Here is a 24,575-nt window from a genome sequence, read left to right as displayed (position 1 = left end):
CAGCATAGTACTGGCACAAAAATAGACATACAGACACTCTTCATTTAACAACCAAATTATGTTCCTGTGACTAAGTTGTTACAAGAATTGATCATTAAATGAGGAACTGTAAATAGTACTCCACATACCTTATAATATTCAGAATAAAGAAATGTTCAAAGGAAACTTGAACTTGATGACTTTGCTTTTATTTGCATAACTCTTACATGCAGTGCTGTAATGCATAACAGAACATAAAACTACAGTACTGTACTGTATAGTAGCAAAAATAACCAAGGTGTATTGTGCAAAAAAACCTTGAGGCTCTATAAACAAAATGCACAGTTATATATGTGCATATATATATATATCATATTATATATATATGTATGTATATAATATATATATGATGAGACACAGGTCATTAGTTTGAACAGCTCGCCTCCATAGTATGTCTAAACAATCCTTAAGAAGATACGTTGTTGTCATGGTTTATGTCTGTGTCCCCCAGGCCTCATGAATTTGCATTGTGCATTTGTGATTGGTTCATTGTCTAGTACTTGGATTGATGGTGTCAGTGCTCCACCCACAAAGGGGTGGAGCCAGGATGTGATGTAATGGCAGGAAGAAGGTGAGTCTTGCTCTTTGCTGGTTCAAGCTTGCTGTTTACAGCCGCCATAGACTGCGCCCAGCCATGCCCGCCTGCTTTGGAGCCAACTGAGTGTGGACTGAAACCTCCAAAAACTGTAAGAAATAAACCTTTCCTTTCCCAACTTGGGCTTCAGGTATTTTGTCTCAGCAAAGAGTAAAAAGTAACTAAGACAGTTGTTAAAGTAGGAATACCTGCATAGATGAACAGAATAGAGGACACAGAAATAAACCCTCATGATTCCAACCATCTGATTTTGGACAAAGGAGCCAAAAATCACATGTTGAAAATAGACTTTAACAAATAGAGCTGGGAAAACTGGATATCTGTATGTAACTGGCTCCTTCTCTATTATCCTGTGCAAAAATAATTTAAGATAAGTGAAAGATCTATACATAAAACCCAAAACACTGAAACTGTTAAAACATAAGGGAAACATCTTAACCCACAGGCAGAGGTAAAGACTTCCTGAATAGGACCCAACAGCATATATGTATATATGGCTGCATGTACACATGCACTCACACACATACACATGTGCGCACATATCATACTTTGTTCCCTAATTCAGTGCCTTAGATATATTGTGGTTTTTGATAAATTTTTAGCAAACAGTAATACCATGATCTTATACCTGTGTATAATACAGATGCTATAGTTTAAATCTTGACTGTCTTCCAAAAACCTATTGTTTTTGGTGTCATTTTGAAGTGGTAGAATATATATGAGGTAGGGCCAAGCAGGAGGTCTTTGGATCACTGGGGAAGTGACCTTGAAGAGGATTGTGGGATCTGCATTTCTTTCTCTTCTCTTTCCCAATTAATTGCCTTTTAGGTGAATGGTTTTGTTATACAATGTTGCCATTATATGCTGCCTTGCCACAGGCCCAAAGTAACAGAGCCAATGGATCATGGATTGTAACCTCTATAGTGTAAAACAAAATAAGCCTTTGGTCTTTTTAAAGTGATAGAGCTAAGTTATTTATTAATAACAGAAAACAAACACAACAGACATCCCTAGCTCAGACTCCTTGTAGCTCTACTTCCTACAGTAATAGTGATTATGAAAAGGTCATTTCACCTGAAATTTCTCTCATATAGTGATGATAACAATAGCCTCATAGTGATGGTAACAATAGCCTCACAGAGTTTTCAGCAGTCTTTAATTGTAGCAGTTTTTAATATTTCCATCTTTCCCCTTTCCTGAATTGTCATATTCCTGCTACCATGTGGTTGAGTGACAATTTACCAGTTGCACAGCTTCATCAGTTTATTCTAGAATACCACCAGCCATTGAAATGAGTGGGGACTAGCGACAGGGCAAGCATGTAACAGGCACTCTATAGTCCCTTTTAGTAACTGCTAATAATCGCTGTAAAGCACTGTCAGATAAACCACTTATATTCAAATGATAGAAGGCTAAAGTTTTGATAAATTGTTAAAATCTACCAGTCATAATCCTTCAGTTTTTCTATCATATAGATGGATGATAAACTGCTAATAATCTCACAAGTTTAATAAGTTATTTAAGGAATTTAGATGTGTCAAATATAGTATTTTAGCATAGCTTTGAAGTTACCTATTGACACATAACAAATTGCTTCAAACTCAGCAGCTTAAAAGTAACATATAGTAGTCTCAAATATTTTCTGTGGGCCAGTTGTTGTTGCTGCTATAGTTGTGTGGAGTTTGTCGTTGTTGTTGCTTTGGCTTTTTTGTTTTTCTGGTTCGGGGAGAAAGACCAGGGTCTTGTGTGCTCTACCACCTATCTACCCTCTCAGCCCTAGCTATGTGACTTTAACTGAGTTGTGCAGTCATAGTCAAATATTGATTAGGCCTCGCAGTTGTCTCAGGAACTGAATGATCTGTTTCTAAAATGACCAAGTAGGTTACAGGAAGAGCTCAGTTCCCCTCAGAGTACTGACTAAAAACCTAGTTTCTGAATACATGGGGCCCTCCATAGTCTGTCTCAAGGTCTACAGAACATAGCAGTTTTGAGACAAAAGTCAAGGAGTCTTCTGCAACCTAATTTCATTAGTGATGCATCATCGCTTTTGTATTAGTCTCACAGACCAACCCTGCCACTATATGAGAAGGGACTTCACAAGCGTGTGAATACTAGGAATCATTATAAACCACTTTAGAGGCCAGCGACAAACATCCTATTCCTATTATGACCAGTTGAAATTAGGATTTTTTGTTTCTTCCCAGGCTGGGGATGGAACTTGAGTCCTTAAGCATGTTAGACAAGTATTTTTCCACAGAGCTACACACTCACCCCATTTTATTTTCATCTCTTTGTTACTCTGATTTCCTCATTACGTTCTGAGGCTGGGTCTTACTACACTGCCAAAGCTGACCTCGGATTTATGATTCTCTTGTCTCAGCCTCCGGAGTAGTTGAGTTTAAGGTGACAGTACTGTTCCCCTAAAATTAGGATTTTAAAGCTACTTTTTAGGATAAAGCAATGATTTCTAGAGATGTTCCAGTGCTTGTGATGTGCAGAGCACTGCTTTGGATGGAACTTTGGAAGGCAGGTCTCCAGCGAGTGCTGTCAGCACCCTAACACTTCCCCTGAGCACTCATTATCCTCCCTTGCAGACTGTATGCGAGTGCGGGACTCTTCGAGCCCAGGCTTGGCTTTAACGCGTGAAGAGGAACCCTTGAACTGTAAGGCATGTGTAATGGCGCATACCTCAATCAGCTTCCTTAGGCTTTGGGTGGGACACTGGAGGTGGTTTCTACGTAATCTCCCAGAGCTCAAGATAGAACTCCTATTGCTCACAGGATAATTTGCTCATTGGTGCTATTGATTTCCATCCTTCCCGCTTCGCCTATCAGACAAATTACTTGCATTCATAATTTTTCTAAGGTCAGATTCTCGGACCCGTCACTTAAGATAACGACCCTGATTTCAGCATCTTTTCAGTAAGGGATAGGGAACTTTCTACTCGGGCTCCTCCTTTTGCCTCGCCCCTTCCTCGAGGCCCCGCCCGCACGTGAAGCCGAGACCCCTGCACAGACCACTTCAGAGTTAGAGGCAGTAACGTCACCGAGCTCCAACTCCTAGTTCTGCCTCTGAAAAATTTCATCTTACCGTATGGGAGCTCCTCTTAGGAGATGGCCACGCTCGTTGCGCGTAAGAAGCCGTAAAAATATATGTGACCAACCTACTTAACGGCCTGGGCTTTGGGAGACAAAGAAGTTTCAGTTTTGAGATCCAGGCTCCTGAATGTTGGTCACATGGGATTTAGGAGTCCGAAGCGATAAGAGAAGCTATAAGAATTGTGTCGATGTTTCTTGCGGTGCTTGCTTCACCCCGCCTTAAATAGCGAATCATCCGTTGGTGTAGCAAAGGATTTGGTCATTCCTTGTACGGAAAAGTTTAAAACATGGCCGCTCCCGTCAAGTGATCGTCAAGAGTGTGCGGCCATCATACCTCCTATTGAAATTCTGCCCAGAATCCTGTTCTCTGGAAGGTTGCCTGATGGCGGCCTACAGCCTCAAAGTCGTGACTGAGTCTGCGCACCGGCTCCTTGGGCTGGGAAGAGCTTGTACTGCGGTGAGACAGCGTATAATGAGAGCAGTTTCGGATTGGAGGTACTGATATGGGTAAATGCGAATAATTAGAGAAAGTAAAGCTTTAATCTGTGCAGGAGGTTGACCTGGGACTACGGTGGCCTGACTGGGTCAGTTATGGGTACCCATAAGGGTCAAGGCGAGATAACTGAAGTGTTTAGTGATTTGGTTTCTGAGCTTCGTTGACGTTCGGTGGTGGCGGGCGGAGGTTTGTGGGAATTAGTGGCAGGGTTTCTGAAGACAGGTTGAGAATGTCTGGGAATTAGTAAACGAAGGTTCTGTGAAATGTCTTGATTAACAGGGTCCTGGTGATGGTTAGTTATGGTCTTCATGGATGTGGGGCCAAGTGAGGTTTTTTGAAGGTACTCTTTTTGAGTACATCGAGGCTCAGTAATGGAAAGCCTGAGAGGCTCAATGATTGGAAGTTTTAAGTTCTTTGGGGGAACAATGTCTTGGTTATTTGAATTGATTGTAGAAGCTTTGGGGTTGCATGCTGAGAGAGTCAGTGGGGCTCGATGTGAAGACATGCTTTGAGCCATTAGTGATTGATCCTTGATGAGAAATACCAAGGTATTCATGATTGAACTTTTGTAGATCTGGGAGTGAGGTATAAAGAGATCAGAGTGGGTTCGTGATTGGGCTATAAGAGTGGAAACACCGTGCGATAAGCTGTTGGTCTCAAGTCTTGGAATATCACTGGAGATCAGGGTAGGTTCAAGACTGATCAGATTGTATCAGTGAACTATGTAGTCACTGACCAGCGGCTTTCTTTGGTTAGATATGGACACATCAGGATATTGGTGAGTACAGAAATCTCTGGGCTTTGGAGATTTGGGGGATTGTGATTGGAGACACCGTGTTTCTTTGTCATTAGAAACCTTATAGGGATTGGTGTTGAGGAGACTTGTCAAATTCAGAGATTGTGCACAGGAGAATCAAGGATTTGAGGCTGCAACCCCATATAATGGATAACCATTTCATTGATGTGACACTCCTTAGTTGAGAAGCCAGTTCCATGCAGTCCCTCTTGGCCAAGAGCCACCTCAAAACTCAAACCCTCTCCTTTTTAAAATAGCTCCACACAATAATGAAAATGCTTTCAAAAGATCAAGTACTTACTAAGTAACCTCTTATTAAAGATGTAGCTCCTTTTGCTCTTGTCAGAAATCTAATGCATATTTCTTTTTCGTATTTCCTTTAGGGTTCTTTTTAGCAAAGATGATGACATATCTGTCTGTGACCTCATTCCAAGAGTGAACCTAGTTTCTTACACTATGGCAACCAAAATGGATGTGACCTTGCCTATGGTTAGAAAACAGAAAGTTTACTAAGTAAGTATCTAAGCTGATAATGTAAGATTAAGATTTGACTAAAAAAGTAAATTGAGTTTGGAAATTTTTTCTAGGCTAACCTTAAACGTAACTTATCAAAGGAAAAGAAACTTACTGTGTTCTAAGAGACACTGTCATGATGTGTTTTGTTTTATGATACTGGGGATTAACCCCGGGGCCTTCACAGTGAGCTACATCCCTAACCTTTTTTTTTTTTTTGAGTTAAGGTCTTGCTAAGTCACTAAATTACCCAAGCTGGGCTTGAATTTAGGATTCTGCTGCCAGAGTACTGGGATCCTAGGCATACATATCATGCCTGGTTTGCCCTGTATTTTTTAGGCATGTTTGACCTCTATGAATCAATTCCTTATGAAACTTTGGAGATTTAAGATACATGCAAAATATATATATATACAAATACAGTTCACTGCACTGTCACAAAGAAATCACCTGTGGATAATACACTTAAATCAGAAAATAGCATTTGTAGCACTCTGGAAGCCCCTATGGTATGCCCTTCCAGTAATTATACCAATGGCAATCATCCTCCTGACTTCTACTATTACAGATTGGCTCTTTTATTTTATTTTTTATTTTTTGAACAGAATCTCATCATGTAGTTCAGGTTGGACTTGAACTCACTGTGTAGCCCCGACTAGCCTCAAACTGAGTGGTGATCTTTTTCCCTCAGCCTACCTAGTGCAAGAATTACAGGTGTGCATCACAACAACCACCTTGATCTTGTCTGTTTTTGACCTTTAATATAAAGGAACATTCATGGAAGTGGGGTGTGGGGAGGTTAGTGGCAAAATGTGGGTCTGTTTGAACAAAATTTTTAACATTTTAATTAAGAATATTTTATTTTTAAAACATTTTTCTAGATTAATAAATTTTTTTAAAGTACATCTATACACATAGTCAAAATAATGCTTATTTTAAGGATGTAGTGCAATGAATTTTTGTATTACAGAGTCAAGTAACTGCAACCAAGATCGAGATATGTATCATTTCTACCAACTTGAAGGCTTCTTTACTAGTTAGTACACACTGCCACTCTAGAGGTACTTTGGTCTAATATCGTAAGGCAGGCGCTTATGCCGCTGAGCTAAATCCCCAGCCACTTGCTCTAATATTGTATGGTGGAATGGTTTTGTATATTTTAAAAATTATTATTGTTATTTTTTGACTTTTTGAGACAGGGTCTCCCTATGTAGTTCAGTTTGACCTTGAGGTCACTATGTAGCTCAAGCTGGCCTTAAACTCATAGCAATCCACCTCCCTCAGCCTCCTGAGCATTGGGATTACAGACCTATGCCTCCATGCCCAGCTCTTAAAATTATTTGTTAATTGATAGGTAAGAGTTGTATGTATTTATGAGATATAATGTGATGTTTCAGTATGTATATATGTTGTATAATAGTCAAATCAAGGTAATTACCCATCATCTCAGATAGTTCTCATTTTTCTGTGGGAAGTGCTTTCAGTAGGTCCTCTAGCAATTTTGATATACATAGTAAATGGTTGTTAACTATCATCTCCCTACTATGCAGTAGTACGACAGAATTTATTCCGCCTGTCTACTTGTAACTTTGTACTCATTGACCAACTCTCCTTCCTTCTTCTTGTGCCTCCCCAGTCTGTGGTATCCGCTATTCTAATCTCTACTTCCATGAAATTAAATTTTAGATTCCTCATATGTGTGAATCATATAGTAGTTGTCTTTGTGTGTCTGGCTTATTTTACTTAACATAGCCTTCAGGTTCATCCATCTTGTTGTAAATGGCAGGATTTCATCACTTCTTCTTGCTGAATCTCATTCTGTTATATATATATGTACTGCATTTTCTTTATCCATTTATCTGTTGATGGACATTTGTTGATTCCAAATCCTGACTGTTGTGAATAGTGCTGCTACTGTGGGAGTGCAAATAACTCTTTGATTTTATTTCCTTTGGTTATATACTCAGTAATGGGACCATTGGGTTGTTTTCCTTAATTTGAATTGGATTGTAAATTCAATGTGTATTTCCTTTTATATTACTGAACTTCAATCAGATACAGTAAATAATCTGAATAAATATATCTGGATAGTGGCTATTTTCTTTTACTCCCTCTGAAAGCCAAAAACGTGATCAGTGAAATAGATCTTGAGGATGTTAGGCTTTGTGTCTTGTTTTGAAGTTTGTAAGTTATGGTAGCCTCTTTTCAGTAGGTAATTTGGAGGGGATTTCAGAATTCCTTGGTCAAAATCTCTTACCTTTTAGAGACTGACTGTTGGCTGCAGAGACCTAAGTAAGACAGCATATAAAAGAGCCTCTCTTAGGGTTGGCTGCCCAGAAGCTAAAGAATAATGGTTAAACAAATGCTTCCTGTTCCAGGACAGGTCTTTTGTGGCAATTCTTGTGGATGATAGATTTACTGTGAGGTAAAGGAGACATATCTGTCCCTCATATCCCAGTTGAACTATCTGCTAAAACAGCACACCTGCTCCTTCAGTTGATAGATCTTCTACTTTGCTCATTTGCTTGCAAACATGAGGTTTTGTTTTGTTTCTTAAAATGTCAGACTTAGGAAAGTTATAAGAATAATACAGCTATTCCTGTCATATCCTTTACCCAAATTCTGCAGTAATTAACATTTTGCTTATTACATTTGAATATTTTTTTGTCTATATATATGAACATATTAATTTTTGTTTCTGTTTTTTGTTTTTTTGAAATAGAGTCTCACTATGTTGTTCAGGCTGCTCTTGAATTCACTGTGTAGCCCAGACTGGCCTCAAACTGGCAACAATCCTCCTGCCTCAGCCTCCTGAATGCTAGGATATGCACAGGCATGTGCCACAATGCCTGGCAATTTTTTTGAACTGTGTAATAGTGAATTGTAGACATGACTTTTACCCTCATATATATTCCCTAAGTACAAGGACATTTTCTTCCATATAATTTTCTTTCTTTTTTTTTTTTTTTTTTTTTTGTCTTTTTCGTTTTTTATCTGTACCAGGGATCGAACTCACGACTGCCTGCTTGCAAGGCAGGTGCTTATGCCGCTGAGCTAAACCCCCAGCCCCTCCATATAATTATTGAAAGCAGGAAAGTTCATATTAAAATATTATCTGATGACTGACTTTGTTTAGATCTCTCCACTTTTTCCAGTAATGTCTTTTATGGCAATTCTTTCTTGTGTTTCAAGACATCTGAACCAGGATTTCATGTTGCATTTAGTGGTCATATTTCTTTAGACTCCTTTAATTTGGAATATTTTCTTAGTCATTTTAAATCTTTTTTGACCAGGACATTTCTGGTCAGAAATAACAGGACAGTTATTTTTTATAGGTTGTCCTAAAATTTGAATTTTCCTGATTTTTCCTCACAAATGGGTGTCATGTTGTACATCTTTGGCAGGAATACCAAGAAGTGATGCTGCTGTGTCCTTTCCAAATGTTCCATATCAAGTAATACTTGATACTGGCTTGTCACATTAATGATGATGTAAACTTTGAGCTTTGGTTAAGGTTATGTCCACAGGATTTCTCCAGTAAAAGTTTTATTAATAGATATCTTGGTAGAGAGATATTTTGGGGTTTTGTAAGTAATCTCAAACTTTCTCAAACTTTCATTGCCTCATGTTAGGATTCATTAATGATTCTTGTCTGAATTACTTACTACTATTATGGCTGTTAAATGGTGGTTTTTATTTATTTATTTTTTTCTTTTTGGTGGTACCAGGGATTGAAATCACGACTTCACGCTTGCCAGACAGGCACTTATGCCAGTGTGCTAAATCCCTGGCCCTAAATTTTTCTAATTGCAGTATTTATTCTACATTTATTGTAGATGTTTCCCCTTATTCTCTCTGGGTTTATCAGTATAAATATAAAGATATATCCTTTTAATGTGTAAAGTAGGGATACAGATTGGGAACTTACAATACTGTTTAAAATATTGGGTTAGATTAGCCAAAGTCCAGGCCTTCAGAATCTTAAACATCTTGGGAAATTGGCTAGTTACAGAGAAAGAGCTGTGACATCAGGTCTATTCATAGATAAAAATCCTCCAAGCTCAACCCTGGACCTGACAGATTTCTGCTGTGTTTTCAGAATAAGATACAAGGAGCTACAGTAGAAAAAGATATGAACTTTTATAAGTGTAAATTGTCAAAACCACATGAAATGAGCCATACACAGGCATAGATTTGTTTATTCTGTGATGATGAACCATATTATTATTTTTTTCTAGTGCTAGGAGTGAAGCCAGGACCTCATTCATGCTAAGCTAGTGCTCTATCACTGAGCTACTTCCCCAGACAATGTTATATTTTAAAAATCTAAATGAGAAAGATGAGGTAAAATAATATGTGACATGTCTCAATTGACATTGAACTGAATATGGATGGTTTTCTATGGTTTTTGTCTTGATGAAACATTCAATCAAGGAAGTTAAAGTATACATATGTGAAGCAGAAGGAATCAGTAAATAGAAAAGGAGAAATTAGTGAGCTACAAAGGAAAAACTGATAGACCTGATATTTTAAAATTGGTAATAAAAACTAATAGTAAATCATGTCAAGTCAAGTAGCAAATCAGCATATAGATTAGAAATTCAAAAGGGGAATAACTATATAATTAAATGGTATTTTTAGCCAGTTACAGTGGTACATGTAGTCCCAGCTAGTCATGAGGCTGATGCAAGAGGATCCCTTGAGCCCTAGCCTGGGCAGCATTGTGAGACCTCATCCCAAATAAAAAACCAAAAACCCACAGTATTTATATAAAACTTTAAAGAGTTTAAGAATAGCCATGCAAAAGATGATTTTTTTTGGATACATGGGTATACCAAAGATCCTTAAGAAGTAAGATGGGTGTGGTGTAATCCCAGCACTTGGAAGGCGGATGCCAGCCTGGACTACACAGTGAGTTCAAGGCCAGCCTAACCTACATAGTGAGACCCTGTCTCAAACAAGCAAACATAAAGAAGAATAAAAGATGAGCCGTGAAAAGTAAAAATACTCAAAAAGATTCTCATATACCACCTCTTTCTTGCTTCTTTTTCTCTTGGAGCTCAATGACATCACCATGCTTAGTTTAAATGGTAATTCCTTACATGTGAAGTGACTTCTAAGTAAAATGTACTTCTTCAGATAGTTAAATTCTTCTAGGGAGTTTATGAAGGATGAAATGACTACCACCTTAAAAAAAAAAAAAAAGCCTAGTATTGTTGCATTGCTTCCAAAACTAGATATTATGTCTTGGCCTAAGAAAGCTGTAGAACGGCCTTTTGAATATGTATGCAAACTCTTAACCGAAATTTAACATTGAAATAATGCATTATGATCAAGAAAAAATTTATCCTAAAATATAAGTTCCTTATTACTTAAAGAATTTGTTAATAAATTTCACATTAGGCCACGGGAAAACACTATACAGTTATCTCATAGATAGGAATTTGATAAGATTTAACATCAGTTCTGGAATTATTATTACTTTGGTTTTCTGAGACAAGGTTTCTCTATGTAGTTTAGGCAGGCCCTGAATTCACTAGGCAGGCCTATGCTGGCCTTGAACTAATTGTGATCCTCTCAGCCTTCCATAGTGCTGAGATTACAGGTATGTGCCACCATGCCCATTTTTGAGTTTTTTAAAAAAGCAGTAGTAAAGTCTGACTAAATGATTTTCTTAATATAAAACCTTCTATACTGTGCATTGAAAATCAATAGCAGACTTCTCATTCAAGCAAGCAATTTCTAACCTGGCATATTGGCACATACCTGTAATCTCAGCACTATGGAAGGCTGAAGCTGGAGGAGTGCAAGTTTGAGCTCAGCTTGGGTTACTTAGCAATATATACAGAGTGACCTTGTCTTAAAAAAAAAAAAGAAAAGAAAAGAAGCAAGGGGTTGGGGATTTAGCTCAGTGGCATAAGCGCCTGCTTGGCAAGCGCGAGGTCACGAGTTCGATCCCTAGTACCAGGAAAAAAAAAAAGGAAACAATTTGACCCTATTATGATTTGCTTTCTTTTAGAGTGGTAGACAATGCATTTAATCAGGGAGTGAGACAAGAAGATAAATATGTTGAGGGGAAAAACCTTTATGTATTTGTGGGTAAAGTAATTATATATTTCCAAAGCTAAAAAGGATTAACGCTAAAAATATTGTAGTTAAGAAAGTTAAACTGGGCATAGCATGAAACTGTAGCCCCATACCAGGATACGTAGGCAGCAGGATCACTTGAATACAGGATCAAAGAAAGTTCAGAAAGGTGGCTGGTTAAAAGTGAATACGAGGACTGGGGATTGTAGTTCAGTGATAGATCGTTCTTGCCCAGCACGAACAGTGCCTTGGGTTCTACTGCAACACCACCACCACCACCAAAAAAAAAAAGGAATATGGGATAAATAACTTTCCTACTGCCACTAGTAATTAAGTGAAAAAAAATTATGCCATTTAGAATAGCAGCTAAGAATTCAATTGACTATCAATATAAAAAGGATATTTGAATTTCTATGAAAATATATAATTGATTTTTAGATGTCATAAAACTCTTTAATAAACATGGAACTCTCATTCTGGAATTGGAAGGCTCAGTATGTTTCAATATTGTCCACATTTCCTTACAAGAATGGGTGTAAGTTTGATGCAGCGGCAGTGTAAGGAAACTCTACTAAGTGAAAGAATTTTCATCACGATGACAGAGAAAAAATATAAAGTAAAAGTAGCCTTTATTCCAGGGATGTGGAGAGAAGTCCATGACCACCAGTAGCCTGGCTTCCAATGAGCAGAATGTGGGGTCTGACCCGTGGTGGCACTTAGGATGTGCACTGGTGATGCGCCCAAGCTGATTGGAGTTTTCTTATCGTGCAAACAGGAAGGGGAGGTGCAATTAAGGCTGAAGAAGAAGCAGGAAGTGGTAGGCGTTCCCTCTTTGGCCTTTGCCACGTTAGACCACCGCCATAACCGGACAATAATTTATACTGGGGCAAGAACCTTTCACTAAGGAATGGTTTTTCAAATTATAAGAGAAACATTCTATAGTTAGTATTGAAGATGAAATATTTAAGGATGGTCAGGGCTTTTTTCTCCAAAGTAATGAGAGATAACATGCCAGACAAAGTTTTTAAATGTGCAGATTCAAGAGACAAAGACTGTGACCCAAGAGGGCGAATAAATTGAGCAAGAAGGTACTGAGTTTTATGGGTGGCAAAGAGAGATCTGGGATATGGTTTTAAATTTGTGACTGTGAAACTAGGGATGTATCTGAGTGGACAGGCACATGGTTAACGTGTGTAAGGCTCCATTTTCAATCCCCAGAACCACAAATTATGATGATGATAATAATAGTAATTTTGACTGAGAACATTTAGATAATGGTATTAGTATATAGTAACATATGGCTTTTGAGTTGATGATCAGAGTGTTGTGAATCACAATTACATGTTTGATGACTGCCATGCTGCTGTTTGAATGACTTAATTGCTTGGTACTACTTGGCAAGATTGCAAGATTGATTCACCCGTTACTTTTTGATACTGAGTAGTGAACCCAGGGCCTTTGCCTTGAGCGACACCCCAGCCATTTTTAGTTTTTATTTTGAGGCAAGATCTTGCTAAATTGCCAGGGTGACTGGGCTTTGCTTAAACTTACAGTTTTTCTGCCTCAGCCTCACAGAGTGCTGGGACTAGAGACAACCCCCATCATACCCTGCCAAAGATTGACACTTTAACAAGAAAGGTAATGATTGGTATTGTCCTCAACTGAATTTCCCTCATAGTTGTCCAGTTTTGAGGAAGAGTAAAGGCCTTTCAGGCCTGAAGAGTGAAGGGAACTTTGTTTTTTACATCTGTTTACTTAAATCAGAGCAGATGGCAATGTGACTTTGTTTCTCATACTAGGTCAAGGGCAGATAGTTCGCTCTGTTAAAAACAATAATCTTTTTGTTGTTGTTGCTACGGGGGATCAAACTCACAACCTCACACTTGTCACGCAGGTGCTTGTACCACTGAGCTGTATCAGCCCAAAATAATCAATTTTTAATTCAAAGAGAAAAATTACTAGCCTATCTCATTATTGAAGAAAATTGAAAAACAAATTCTCCATAGTTTCACTGTATGTTTCCAGTTACTATTTCCTTCCTTCATAGTTTAGCTTATGCGTATAGCCAGAGGTGATTTTAGTAGGCATTGAGACGTTACATCATTCTTTTGTTTGTTTTGTTATATCATTGTTTGAAAAACAAAAACTGTTTTCCCTTTGGGAAGTGGCAAGACCAATACGTTATAACCCAAGCTCTCCAGCCAGGTTCAGTGGGCCTGAGTCTCAGTACTGCCATTTCCTGGTTCCTTCCTCTCTAGGCACTGTATCTAATCTGTAATGGGAGTAGTACTCGGGTTAGAAGGCAAGGTGAGAATTGAGCGACTCACTGTGGGTAAATAACATAGTGTGAAGCCTGACTTGAGGTCAAGGCTGAGTAAATACATCGAAGTAGTGTTTTTTGCTCCACTTCTTTCTTCTCAGTTTCTATGATGTGGCATAGTTTTATATGTTCTTTTCCAAGAACCATTTACATTCCTGTGTAAAACTATAATTATTTTGATTTATCATTTTGTTGTACTGTTGTTAATACTTCAGTAAACGTGTAATTGGGAGGATATTGGTGAAGTAAAAAAACAAAACATCAAAAGGTGAAATTCCTTGCAATTCTTTTTCTCAAAGAAAGTAACAATATTTTAATAGATTTAGACTTATGTAATTTTATTAATGGAATCCTGCTTTCACATTATATTTTAAAGCCCACATTTCCTACTTTATTATAAGTTGCAAATGCTTTTCTAAGTCACTGAGTATTGCTAGGATTATTTCCAAAAGATGAAAAATATTTCCAAAAGATGAGAAGTATAAAATAAAAAGCGGCCTTTATTCTGAGAACACGGAGAGAGATGACCAGCACCCCCACCACTGGCCTCCGGCATCTCTCTGGCGGACACGTGGCGTGGGGGCCTGTAAATAGCCTCGGTTTGGGGTGGAACCTAAGGTGGGCATTAGGGATACACAGGTAGCCCATTGGCCCTAGGTTTGGCGCCATATGTAAATTTCCAGGGGCGGGAAGATGGCGTCACAGGTAACTTCCTAGGGGCGGGGGAGATGGGGCTTCCTGCTTCCGGTTGAGGCTTTCCTGGCTACAGTGTCCTGTCTGGGCCAAAACCCTTTCAAGTATACTTCTCAATTACTTTTTCTGTGTTTTGGTGTATGTGTGTGGTATTGGGAATTGAACCCAAGACTTTCACATTCAACTGCATCCTTAGCCCCTTTTTTTTTTTTCCAGACAGCATCTTTCTGAGTTGCTGGTCTTAATCTCAGCATCCTCCTGCCTCAGCTTCCCAGAGTGCTGGATCTTTAAAGTCCCGAACCACCACAGCCTGCTTCTGTTACTATTTCTTTTTCTTTCTTTCTTTCTTTTTTTTTTTGTCTTTTTGTGGTTTTTATCGGTACCACGAATTGAACTCACGACTGCCTGCTTGCAAGGCAGGCACTTATGCCGCTGAGCTAAACCCCCAGCCCCCTGTTACTATTTCTAATATCTTCTTGTGTTCTGTTCTATGGCTTACCATTATCAGTGAGCCTATCCTTTAATTACTGGACTATTTTTCTTGCTTCCAGTTGTTTTGCTTTTATAAGCAAACTAATATAAAAATACTTTTAACCTTATTCCCCCATTAAGCCAGTTAGTTTTTAGGATACATTACTGGATATTGAAGAGTAGTTTACAGGATGTGCATACTTCAAATTGTGTTATAAATGCCCTTCAGAAAGTTTAAAATTTACATTCCTACTGTCAGCATAGAAGAGCAAATCTCATAAGCCAAAAAAGCCAATATTTTTTATATCTGTGAAAAGGATTTTCCTAGCAATGCTACTGTCTTAGTTACTTTTCTTGTTCCTGGGACAAAATACCCGACACCCACAAGTTAAAGGAGTGAAAGATTTATTTGAGCTCATAGTTTATAGAGATTTCAGTCTACAGTCGGCTGACTCTAAGGCAGGGCCGGGTGACAGAGTCATTGCAGAGGGAAAACAACCCATAGCAGTCCACAGCAGGGCAGGGAGAAAGCAGCAGTGAACAGCGTGCCTGCCTGCCTTCTTTTCCCTTTATTTTCCATCCAATCAATACCTTGTTGCTTGATGACACCCACACCCAAGGTGGGGCTTCCTGTATACACATCCAGAACTATGCTAAACCTATGAGCGGATTAATACAGTACCATACACCCTTAATCCCAGTATCACATACCCGTATCCAACCACCTCCTGAAAGCCCCACCAGGCTCATGAGGCTTTGGAGGGGGCACCTAGATACAAGCCATAACAACTACCAAAAGTGAAACCCCAAGGGGAAAAATTAACAAGTTGGCTTTTTTTTTATATCACCAGCTCCAAGTTGGCTATTTTTAAAACTCAAAAAATCTGTTTAATTTTTGAAAATTTGCAAGCCCATTTTAATAAAAATGCCAAATGATGAAAATATGTGTGTGACATATATGTCAAACAGCCTCAAAATGTAAAAAGCACTTACAAATTTTTGAAACATGGGTTAATAGCATAAACAAATTAGATATTATATATACAAAGAAAGTACCTTTTCTGTCTCATTATAGGTCACAGAATGGCAAAATAAAATAAATGATAGAGTAATCAACATACTGAAAAGTGAAATAATACATACAGTGTTATTCACCAGTAAATGACAGAGCCTGCATTTGAACCTGGGCTGTCTGTCTCTTGAGTTTCTGATAGCATCTTCCTGTTTTCACAGCTGAAGAAGTAGGCTTACAGAGGGAAAACATCTGATGTAGATTTTCTTAATCAATGAGAAGAACTGACTTGCTTTAGACTTGTGTCTGCCACTCCCAGGCTCAAAGTATTTCCAGAAGATTCCCCTACCCTAAACTCGGAAAAGAGATATCACTCAGTAGTATCTCCTACAGAGGCCTCTTCAGCCCCCCGCACCTGACTCCAGTAGTGTCTGGGGAAGGCCAATTGGTTGATACTAATTGTGGAATCTGTGTACCTTCAAATTTTGGGGGTAACTTGAAGACCTTTGGATCCTGTCACTTTGCTGAACAGTAGGGTTCTCTAGCTCCTCAGAGCCATAGGATATTGGTGACATCTGTAGAAGGCCCTGCCGGGGGCTGAATCTGAGGAAAACTAATGAGAGATGGAACTTTGAGGGCTTAAAGATCTACCTCTAGTCTAGAGGAAGGAAACTTGGACCAAGAATCCTTGTATGAAAAGTCCTGGGTGAAGTTCACCCAGGTCCCAGTCTCCTTCCAAAGCAAAGACTCCCAGGTAAGAAGTGGAGTCATCCTTGAGCCAGAAGCTGAGCAGCTCCTAAATGGGGATGCCACTCCTTCCAGGGATTCTCTGTGGCGAAATGATGGGCCCAAGATCCAGGGAGAAAGAGTACAGGAAGACGCAGGGAAGGACACAGTCTCATTGCAGTGTGGTAGGCATGTTCTTTTGGGGTAAGGGGATGTCTGTCTCTAACTCAGTGCATTCTACCATCTTGCAGAACAGGACGTGGCCAACCTACTGCCTTATTCTTGCTGTGCGTTTCTAGGCTGATCTGTTCTGTCATTTTTACCATGTCACTTGACCTTTGGGAGAAATTCGTTCCATTATGACCTGAGGGTGGAAAAGCCCCTAATTCTCAGAATGGAGGTGGCAATAAGATTATGGACCTACTACGTCTATAGTTTCTAAAAGACTTTTAGAATTTTATTCAGAAAACTTACAAGAATATTACTGTAGTTTCCTATTTGTCCTTTACCTGTGTTCACCTAGATAAAGCTGTGTGAGAATGTGGTGTATGCATGTGTTCCCTGTGTGATAGATGTCTTTGTTTTCTTATAGATATCATTCTTGCCCGTTTTTTTCAATAGTTGAGACTTAAGTTGCAGATGTAATGTTCCTTTACTCATAAATGCTTTAATATGTGGTTCCTGAAGAGAATATTTTCTAAAATAGCTAAAAATGTTTAAAATCAGGTAGTTAATACTGATTTAATAGCATTGTCTCATTGTAGCTTGGCATAACTGATGCCATCTTGAGCCCTACATTTACCTAGTGTCCTGTATTTGACTCAGGAAAATGAAAAATTACGTGGAATACAAGTCCCATGAGAAAAACAGAATGAGTTGTACTCACAAGAGAAAAATTAACCTGCTCAACAAAGAAGCAGGATACAGGTGTCAGCCAAAAATTAATGTAAGATTCTAGCTAAATTGTTTCCAACAGGATGTCTTTTTGTGGTTTTCTGTTTTAAAAGCTTTGTCAACTTTCCAGTTCAGGGCCACTCGGTGAGACTCTGAAACAGGCCTCTACTTGAGTGGTTGCTGAGCTCAGCTAATTAAATTCCAAATTTATCAGTTTGGCTGCTTATATTGTTCACAAACCCGCTTCACTCTAATCCAGTCTATATTCAGATGACTAATTATGTTATTTTATAGCAACTTTTCTTTTTCCATTCCCAGATCCAACACCCCATGGTGCTTCTTGCTGACATATCCTGTTAGTTTTCTTTAATCAGGAGTTGTTTGCTCATCTTTGTCTTTTATGAAGTTGCCAGTTTTGAAGAGACAGTTGTTTCAGAGGTCATGTATTTTATGTAGTGTAGCTCAATATAAGTTTCTCTGATGTTTCCTTCTGATTAGATTCAAGAGATTCAAGTGTATATTTGGTGGTAAGAATGTCACAGGAGAAATTTTGTGTCCTTCACTGTGTATATCTCCTTCCTGATGATGTTTAGTGATCATTTGATTAAGATAATGACTTTGAAGGTTTGTCCAGCATAAAGGTAAAATTTTTCTTTTTGTAATTATCAGTATCTTGGTGGGGTATCTAGATACTATGTAATTAATTCTCACCAAACTTTTAGTAATAGCTTTAGCATCAGTTCATGTCACTATCTCATTTAAATATGAAGGAAATGATTTATTTGCTTGGGACACAGATCTAGATGGTCACAGAACCAGGGCCAAAACACAGGCGTTTGGTTTCCCAGTCCAGCAGAGTTGCCTACGCTGTCATTTGGCTGGAACCCTGAAGTTAAGGACATCAGGCAAAGCTGGGTAACCAAGCCCTGTAAAGTGAGAGAGGGAATGGACTCTGAGACAAGGGAGTAGGATTAATCAGCCTGCAGCGTCCCAGGCCTGTCTTGCCAACTCAGTTCTTCTGAAGAACTTTCCTTCCATTTTCAAGCTTCCTGTGGACTTGCTCATGATAAAGAATGACAGCAGAATAAACGGCATGGTGGTGCACGCATGTAATCCCAGTACTCCAGGAGGATCACAAGTTTGAGCCTACCCTGGGCAACATAGACCCTCTCTCAAAATTCAAAAATCAAAAAGGGCTGGGCATATAGCTCAGTGCAAAGACCCTGGGTTTAATTCTCAGTACAACAATCAACAAAATAAGAATATAAAAGTATCAGGACAGTAAATTTGTAAATAATGCAGCTTGTGTGTGGGTGTGGGTGTATGTATGGACATGTGTGTATGTGTGTTATAATTATGGATTTGAGTAAGAAATATTCTAAATCAAACCGCTGTCAAGATTTTATTGTATATTATACCAAAAGTTTTTGTACATGTGTATATTTTAAATAATGAGATTATGATTTTTTGCTTTTTTAAAAATTCAGTTATAACTTGCATAGAAAATAGCATTTTGCTTAATGAACTTATCCAAACATATATTGTCAAGTACCTACTACCCAGATAACTTACTTTTTTGCCTGGTGGAACACCTTGACTGATTCATTATTTAAGCAAAGAATTATCTGCATTTCATTTAACTTTCAGAAAATCACTTTTTTATTTCTCCTGCAGAAGAAATAGGATCCTAAGTAGTTCATCTTAACATGAACTCCATTATCACATGTTTATTATTCTGTCTTGTAAACAGAATATTCCTTAGCAAAAGGCACAAGGGATCTCTCTGGGATGATAGAAATAAATGATATGTGTTTGATTGTATGGAAGTTACATGGCTGTATACATTTACCAAAACTCATCAAACCCACTTAAATTGGGCTCAGTGATCATAGGTAAATTATTCCTCAACCAAAAAAAATTTTTTAAAGGTACAGTCAGCTCATTGCTCAGTCTTTCTCATTACTGATTTGACAATTAAATCCCACTTTTACATTATCATGCTTTATGACTTACACTTTTTGGAATGTACAGTATTTCAGAGTGTTTCAAGCAATTATAAAAGTTATTTATTGCCTACTAAAAGTAAAACATTAAATCATTTAGCTCTCTACTATTATAAATTTTTCAATATTCATGCCTAACTTCTCTTCTTCAAAAGATGATTTGTTAGAGCCAGACGTGGTGGCTCCTGTAATCCCAGCACTTGGGAGGTAGAGGCAGGCAGATGTTTGCAAGTTTGAGACCAGCCTGGGCTACAAATTGAGCCCAAAGCCAGCCTGAACCGCATAGCGAGACCCTGTCTCACTTTAGATTAGTAAGAAATGACTCCTATAAAACAAAACTAAGTAAATATGTGCAATTTTTAAATAATTTGTTCTAAAAATTAAGATACCATTATAACTAGTGTTTTCTGCTAATTACTATTGTAATTGTAAGGTATTTACTGTCCCTAAAAAGAGAAACTTTAGTTTCAGTCACATTCTTTCATATGTTTGGGTGAACTTTTTCTACAATTTCTTTCAGAAAATCTTATTTTTTCTAATACAATTAGTACAGCCCCTCATCAGTCCTACTTAAATATATAAATAAAGCAAACAACAACTTCTCAACATAAGATGTATATAATCAAAATATTGTATATAATTTTAAAAATTTATTTAGCATGCAAAGATGTCAGCCTCCATGCTGAAATGGGTTAGGCTAACAAACTGTTTGTCTAAACATTTGTCTAAACTTTTGCTATGATAATTTATCTCCAGTTTTCTTCTTATGATAGGTGTTAGGTCAGGTGAAAGATGATAATGTACAGAAATTTTACTTTCAGAGTCGAGCACCCTATGAAGACAAGATTAACATTGAAGGATACTTTGAAAACTCATATAATAATTGGACTATGTCCTTTTTAATTCTCATGCATATTTGAATTTATGGAAAGTATATGATTAAATAAAATCTATTATTCCAGCAGTGACTAGTGTTTCTCAATCACTTCTGCTAACTTAGAACTCAAAACTCACCAACTGTGTATGAAAAAACCTCAATAAATGGTGTGAAAAAGCACTGGTCTCAGGAAAAACTCTTCTTTGTTCCATTGGAAAATGAAAGTCTCTTTTAGCAGAGGAGAGATAGTAATGTTTTTTCTCTGTGTTTTTATTTTGTTTTATTTTTGCATCTGTTTGTTTTAGGCAACGTCTCACTGTGTTGTCCAGGCTGACCTGGATTTAATCAATACTCCTGCCTCAGCCTCACAGATCACTGGGACCCTACCTAGAGGTTGCTGTTTTTAAAGGTTGTCATCTTAGAACATTGCTCAATGGGAAAAGCTGGAATCTAGTGGGAATCAGCTGTGGGATTAATGAAGTTTGAATTTTCAGCCATTAGAATCACAGGTCAAGAATCCTAATCAGGAGAAAACACTTGTTACCCACCTTGGCTGAGAATAGTTTCCTTGTCCTGGAGTCAGTACTGGTAGAACATAGATGTGGGTTTTATTTTGTCTAACTTCTCATTCTTTTTCCTTTCCTTTCTCTTTCATTGAAGTACAAAATATACAGAGCAAAAATTATACATCTTAAATGTACATCTTGATTAGTCAACAAAATATATATATATATATATATATATATATATATATATATATCTTTTTAAAAAATGTCTATGTGTCTTATAACCACCACTTGAATCAACATTTCTGTCATTTTAGAACTGGGGTTGGCAAACTACAGTCCATGAACTATATCAGGCCTGCCATTTTACTGTCCAGTTTGTTTGTTTTTTATTTTGTTTTGTTTCGCTTTGTAGTACAGCTAGTAATTAGCTAAGCAAATGCTCTACCAGTGAGCTGTTTCTCATTTTGAAGCAGATTCTCACTAAATTGCCCATCCTGAAATTAAACTTGCAATCCTCCTCCCTCAGTGTCCCAAATGTAGGGGATTACAGGTGGGAACCAGCATGCTTGGCTTAGAATGAAAGTTTTATAATAACATAGCCATACTTAATTATTTGCATGTGATTATCTATGGCTATGATTATCTTTGTGCTATGATGATGGTGAGTAGTTGGTTACAAACACCCAAAGGCCTACAAAGCCTATACTGTTAGATGCATTAAGGAAAACACTTGCTGACCTCTGTCTTAGATCACTTCTTGTCCCATCTTAGCTGGTATCTCCCTTCTTTCCTTACTGGGACTCTGTCACCATAGATTAGTTTTACCTGTTCTAGGACTTGATTGAAATTATATAGTATATTATTTTTCATTGGAAATGTCTGTTAGATTTAGCCACATTGTTGCACAGATGTAAGTTCCTTTCTATTTAATGAATTTATTTCTATTTAGTGAATTTATTTATTTATTTTGGTGCTGGGGATTGAACCTAGGATTTTGCATATGATAAAACCTGTTCTACCTCTGAGATATACTCCCAGGACTAGCTCATTCCTCTTTATTGCTGAATAATATTCCACTGTATGGACGCATGTCAATTTATCATTTGGGAAGCTTCTAGTTCAGTTTCATATTATTATGGTCAAAAGTGCAATGAACATTTTTGTGCAAGTCTTAGAGTGGACAACATATATAAATATCTGTGGTAAGTAATCCTGCCATAGAATTGTTTAGAGAAAGAGTATTTCGAGTTCAGCTTTAATTGCTATGACCAGTTTTCAAAAATGGCTAAGTCAGTTTACACTCCCACCAACTGTGTGTGAGAACTTTGTTGCTCCTGGATGTGAATTTTCATGTCCAGCCTTTAGATTATACATAATGCATTCAGACCATCTATATGACAAGTAGAGCATTCTTTACTAATATTTTGTTAACATTAAGTTTCATATTTTGTAATTCATAGATGTTTTGGAAATAGACTCCAAAGTTATGATAGTATCTCATTATAGTACCAGTTACTTTAAGAAATTGATTGTTCAACTTTCCCATTGCTGGATAAAATATCCAACACCCACAGCGTAAAGGAGGAGAGGTTTATTTGGCTTGTGGTTTCAGAGATTTCAATACAAGGCAGGAGCATCATGGCATAAGGGTGGGGTGGAGCAAGACTGCTTTAGTTCATGGCATTGAGAAAGCAGAGCAGGAGCTGTGCTCAAGGGGAAGCAGCCAGAGACGAGAAGTAATACCCAAGGTTACACCTCTGTGACCTATCCAGACACTCCAGAAAATACGCTTTGTTAATCCCCTTGGTGACTTTATTTTTTTTTTAATTTTATTTAAGGAGAAAAGAAAAAAAAAAGCAGGGAAAGGGTACAAGTTATACAGATTTACAGAAAGAAAATGAACAGTAGGAAATCACTAGTTAATGGATTACATATTGTCATCTTAGAAATAATTGTTCAAGTCACAAAATTAAAGCTTGTAAAGTGGACATTCCATCAATGATACTGCAAACAGTTCTGTTCATTGATCCAATAAAACTCTGTGATATCATTTTCTATCTTATACACTTAAATATACATGCAGTTATATAGTTTAGAGCACTTTCTTTTCCTCTCTTTTGTACCATGACTATTACACATTTTGGGTTTCATTGCTCCCACGCTTCTTATTACTTTTTTGGAAGAGAGTAAAACCAAATGTGACATAACAGAACAGAATCGGTCAAGTCAAAAGGGTGGACATAATAGATAATGTAAAAACATAATACAGGTGATCAACAATGGTTACCATAATGTCTCCCGCTATCTCTAATAGAATTGCCTATATCATTAGTTATAATACAATTGAACAAAACAGTAAAGAATAAAACCGACAAAACCAAAACATTGGAGACATTGTAGGTCTTCAAAAGTAGCTAAAAGTCAACAAGAATGGGCGTCATAATGAATCTCATTATCTTCACAGCTGATGCCTAAACTTTCGAACCTGATACTATCCAGCAAAACAGAATAGGGGAACATCAGTTAAAAACCAGATGGTGAGAGTAATACAGGGCTTTAAATCAAGGTAATGAAAAGTCAAAATGGGTTACTATAATATATCCTGCTATTTTTTTCCTTTAATTAAAAGGATAAAGATAAAAAAGTAAATAATGGAGTGGAGATTGAGATAAAAGAGGGCATAACAACGAAACAGCGCAGATCAAAACATAGCCATTTAAGCAGAATAGTGTTTCACCACCAGATAATCCTAACCTAAAAGTAGTTACCATATTGTTTCTTTCTTTGAAATCCTTGAGTACAACTTCGTATACTGTAGCATTAAGTATATCAAAACAATGTAAAACCATTCAAGAGAATGACAGCATTACAGAGTATTTAGAATCGACTAACAGAAAATGAACAATGGTTTCTGTATAATCTCCTTGTCTTTAAAAGGTTTTTGCTTATACTATCGTACATAATAAAATCCAATAAGATACAGCCTATTTAGACCATTGGAGACAGAAGGACAAAAGCTAGATGAGACTTCAAAACAAGATGATACTAAATCAGTATTACCTATTAAGATGTCATTTTCTCCAAAATAGCTGTTCCTATCATCCAATCTTCTCTGCCTCATTTCTGTTAAGCTCTTTTTCTGTCAGTAGCTGTCAGTTTGTCTTCTTCATTTTGTTCTCTGCTCCATTTGTTGTGGCCTCCCCGCCACTATTTCTGGGTTCTTTGTATTTTTCTTTTTTTAGAATATCCTGCAATACTTTCTGTAGAGTTGAATTGGTGGTTGCAAATTCCCCCAGTTCCTCTTTATCCTGGAAGCACCTTGTTTTTCCATCAATTTCCAGGGACAGTTGTGCAGGATATCTCAATCTTGGCTGGAGATTATTATCTTTCAATGCTTGAATTATTTCCCCCCACGCTCTTCGTGATTTGATGGTTTGTGCAGAGAA

At 37.6% G+C, this 24,575-nt stretch overlaps 2 protein-coding genes across 10 annotated transcripts in view; one reads left to right on the top strand and one right to left on the bottom strand.

Moving 5' to 3' along the window:
• Znf569 (zinc finger protein 569) overlaps window positions 1-3,938 on the bottom strand; it is a 100,707-nt gene extending 96,769 nt beyond the window's left edge. For all 6 annotated transcript variants that reach the window (XM_063252104.1, XM_063252096.1, XM_063252100.1 and 3 more), the window contains exon 1: window positions 3,725-3,938. The gene's annotated coding sequence lies outside the window, so the exon portion shown is untranslated. The remainder of the gene's footprint in view (window positions 1-3,724) is intronic.
• Window positions 598-24,575, top strand: part of Znf793 (zinc finger protein 793) — a 39,383-nt gene continuing 15,405 nt past the window's right edge. Inside the window, exons 1-2 of one of the 4 annotated variants that reach the window (XM_063252162.1) lie at window positions 598-725; window positions 5,408-5,537. The gene's annotated coding sequence lies outside the window, so the exon portion shown is untranslated. Of the gene's footprint in view, window positions 726-4,092; window positions 4,228-4,360; window positions 5,007-5,407; window positions 5,538-24,575 lie in introns of those variants that run through there. The other 3 variants (XM_013149857.3, XM_063252163.1, XM_003467337.5) reach the window with 3 other exon arrangements.

Source organism: Cavia porcellus, unplaced genomic scaffold (genome assembly GCF_034190915.1).
Source record: "Cavia porcellus strain 051 isolate PalLab524CR breed Dunkin Hartley unplaced genomic scaffold, mCavPor4.1 scaffold_7, whole genome shotgun sequence".
Lineage (NCBI taxonomy): Eukaryota > Metazoa > Chordata > Mammalia > Rodentia > Caviidae > Cavia > Cavia porcellus.
This window is presented reverse-complemented; position numbering and strand designations above follow the sequence as displayed.